This window comes from Meleagris gallopavo, chromosome 9 (assembly GCF_000146605.3).
Source record: "Meleagris gallopavo isolate NT-WF06-2002-E0010 breed Aviagen turkey brand Nicholas breeding stock chromosome 9, Turkey_5.1, whole genome shotgun sequence".
In the NCBI taxonomy this organism is placed as follows: domain Eukaryota; kingdom Metazoa; phylum Chordata; class Aves; order Galliformes; family Phasianidae; genus Meleagris; species Meleagris gallopavo.
Window position 1 is genome coordinate 9,359,820 of NC_015019.2, and position 3,765 is coordinate 9,363,584.

A 3,765-nucleotide genomic window follows, 5' to 3' on the forward strand; every position below is an offset into this window, starting at 1 on the left:
CGTTGTCGCGGCAGCTTCGGGAGCTGAAAGCCTCAGACACATCTCTGTTCATATCTCTGCCACAGCGGCCCTGGTTCGGGTTCAGTCAGAGGCAAAAATCAGCCGGTTCGACAGAGACTGGACTCGTATAACGCGCCGCAGTACAGAGAGCAGGAAAAGGCCCTCTTAAAGAAAACGTATTGAGCTGTATGCATATGTTCCGTGTGCAAATACAGGCGTTTAGGTCTGATGCTGTCTGACACAGGAAGGAATTGAAGGAGCTAAAGATAAGGTTAAGGAAGAAAACAGCAGGTAGGAAGATGCTCTTGTCAGGAACTTTATTTTGGCAGTGAGAGGAGGGGAGAGACGGGAGCTGAGAAGCTCAGATACGGAGCGGGTTAGGTTCTAGCATCAGCTGATGGCCACTGCCCTCATTGTGGCAGGAGATGCCCCGTTCCTCAGCGTTCTGTTGGAGTGAATGCACGAGGCAGCACCTTGCTATTCCAGCATCCAGCTTCCTGCCCGTGGACACCCTTAGATGTTGCAGTGGTTGGATCGTCACTTGGAGAGGTGAGAGGAGTCGAGTGGGATGGGTAGATGTTACTGTTTGGTAACTCTGAAGTGCCTTTTAAAATTTGTTTCATTGTAAAAGCTGCTCTCTGAACAAAATGTTGGCCCACGCCAAAATAAAGGCAGCCTGAGCATAGAGTAGAGTTCAAAGGCTCTGTTCTTTGGCTTCCCAGAATTATTGTAGTGCATCTTCCACACAAAGCATCAAAGAAGCATGTGACAGTAGTGCTCTCACAGGTCCCACCTGAGTCTGCCCACAGCCCCTCTGCTTCTCATCTCCTTGAATTCCGTGCCTTGGAAAGGGACTTTGCTGCTCAGTTAAAGCCCCAGTGGGAAACTTGGAACCATAACACACTGCAATTTCGCTGCATGGTATTTTATCGTTTCTATTAATTACAGCTGCTAGATGAGACATCAAAGAATTCTTAATTATTATAGTCATGGTAACACTTTATTAAAGAGAAATTTATATTCAGCACCTGTCTCCCACTTACCTCTATAGGAAAGTACTCCAACTGCCACCTTAATTTTTTTTGTTAATCATTCTGATACCAACTTCACAGAAAATGGAAAATGCTTATCATGATAAACTGAAATTTTGACAAGCTGAAATTTTACCATCTTACCAGCTAAGATTAAAGAAAGGTGTTTGATCTGCTCTTGGAAACAGGAGGAAAGTATTTTCAAATGATGTTTCCAAATAAAATAAGCCTTCTTATTTCAAATTATCAGATGGTTTTTCTTACCACAGACATGATTTTCTAAAAAAATTTGTTGGACTAAAAAATCTGTTGAATTAAATCACTCACATTCATGTAATTAATTTCTCAACAGTGAGAGAACAATTCTGAAGACGACATGCCTAATTTTACTTTTAATGCTTATCTGAATCTTTGAGAGTGTCATAAGGTTTTATGCATGTTTTGGAAATGCACTATGCCAAAATATTTATTTAGGATGATGGTACGCAATAAAAGCTGCCTAGTTCAGGGAATTTCAAAATTTAATAGAAATAAGTGGTGTGCTTTTTAAAACAAACAGATTAAAATTCTTCCAGGAATGTTTCTTCAGATGTGTTTGCACAGCTTCCTTCAGAACTGTTTGAGAAGTACGCTCATAATTCCCACCTCCTCTGAAGCACAATTCTCTGTAATCTGATTAACAGTAAGAAACAGCAGAGGCAGAAATTAAAGCTTATCAGCCAAAATGAAAAAAAATACAGGTGGAGACCTGGGTAGATACATTTACTTGAACTCTGTGCTTACCTGTCGTCGTGAGGCTGAGCGACTGCCCTCTGGCCAGTTCTCCTCACAATGTCCTGCAGCTTCTCAGAGTTGAAATTCCTCTGCAATGCACAGCACCCTGCCTTTTCTCCTTGAGAAAAAAAAAACCCTGCCATAATCATCGCTCTCAAAAGTGCACTTTAAAAGGCATTTTATCTTCATGAAAGAAGATTTATAATGTTTAGAGTTATGCTCCAGTTGGGTATTAGTGAAATGACTAGGTTTTCTTGACTCACAATAGTAAATTTTCTATTGGCAGAAAAGTGCAATGCTTTTTATTCCCAGACTATTAATGTAAAACCCATGGCATTATTTTTGCTTTCACTATTGAACAACTATGAAGTGTTTAATTATCCTTCTCCAGGTAGACCAAAACCTCAAAATGAATAAATTTGATGTCATGCCTGTAGGAGGAAAATCTACTGTTCTTGTGCAGCCAAGAAAAAATTTTGTATCTAACAGCTGTACTTGTCTTTTCAGTTCCTTTCTTTCACTTACTGCAGTGTATGTTTTCAGAAGGTCATCTTGTCAGGTCATATCTTTTATTCCTGTCTCTTTCACAAAAATAAAATGGTTCAGTTGGGCTTAGTTTAACTTTGCTGTGTGTTATCTGATGAATTATGAAGCAAAAATGCATGCAAGTACTCCTTGATGCCCACCACCAGCCCTTGCCTTGTCCAGTGAGGCAGAACACCCAATGGATGGGCCAGCCAGGGGGCATACGGGTATTTAAGGTAAAATGTTGTAAGTAATGGTAAAGATCTACTTATTTCTTGCTTAAACTGAAGACCAGGATGGGAGTACTGACAAAGTAAACTACCTTTAAAAAGGCAAATGGAGTAGAATCTGGCAATAAAAGACATTACACTAATCAAGAGCAAAATCCCTCTTGTACAAAAGATCAGGAAGCACACGTGCTCCAAATGGTCTACAGCTTCTTTGTAACAACAGAGTGAAATAAATCCAGAATTTAATCATTTGGCAAATAGTATGACAATGCACCAGGTTTCCTTATTTTGTTTTTAATGCTGCTGGAGAAGATGATCTCGATTTTTTCGAACTGAAACAAAGATCAGAAACATCAGCTCAGCATTCTCAATAGGAAATAGGAAATCTATTCTTCATTTCCAATCCCAGACTACCATGCCTGCCAGTAACTTGAGCCAGAAAGCAAACTGTGGCTCAGATCATGTCCTCTGGCTTCCCCACGCTCTGCAAGAGAAGTGTCCGATGAGGCTGTTGTGTGTGGAAGCTTCCTGCCAGCATGCTGCTGCAGGTGCCGGGGTGCTCCAGGAGCTCTGTTTCTCCTGTTCTCACTTGGAAATGAAGACAGGCTGCAGTTCTGTGCCTCCATGTGTAATTGGGTAAGGCAGCACGAGGCGAGCATGGGGTGCGTTTTTCTTTCTTTTCATCTACTTATTACCTCTGTGGTGGGACTGATGGAGTTGTTAAAATCCCTTGTAATGTACAGGTGTGTGTCTTTATGATGTAGAGCAAACAGAAGTAACATCAATCCACCTCCCTCCCTGGACTTTGGCTCGCACCAGTGCTTTACATTACAGTACCAGGGTTCTTTACATTATGAGAAGCATCACTGGACATCATCACTATGAATATTACAGATAAGAGCGGGATCAAAGCAAGGCAACATGGAAAACATTTTACTTGTCATCAGTCAAAACAGCTTTTTATGTCTTTAGTGACAATGATTTCCTGACAAACCTCTGCTCGTGAAACCCGCTGCAAATGCAAGACCACGTCGTACTCCTTCACTAAGAGGAAGCGCACATTTCAATTCGTTTTCAAACGCTGGGACCTCCCTGAAGCAGCTCTCTCCCTGCAGAGCCTCCCTCCGGGCCGGGCCCAACCACAGGCGGGCGGAAAGGGACGGCCGGCCGGGAAGGCGGTGACGGGGGGCGGCTCGCTGCCGGGG

At 42.4% G+C, this 3,765-nt stretch overlaps 1 long non-coding RNA gene across 1 annotated transcript; it reads right to left on the reverse strand.

Moving 5' to 3' along the window:
- Window positions 1-8: 8 nt before the first annotated feature.
- LOC104912181 lies at window positions 9-3,738 on the reverse strand. The gene is made up of 3 exons (XR_794449.2): window positions 3,555-3,738; window positions 1,815-1,923; window positions 9-1,703 (listed from the first exon to the last, which is right to left on the reverse strand). It is a non-coding gene; the product is annotated as an uncharacterized LOC104912181 (long non-coding RNA).
- Between the last annotated feature and the right edge of the window lie 27 nt (window positions 3,739-3,765).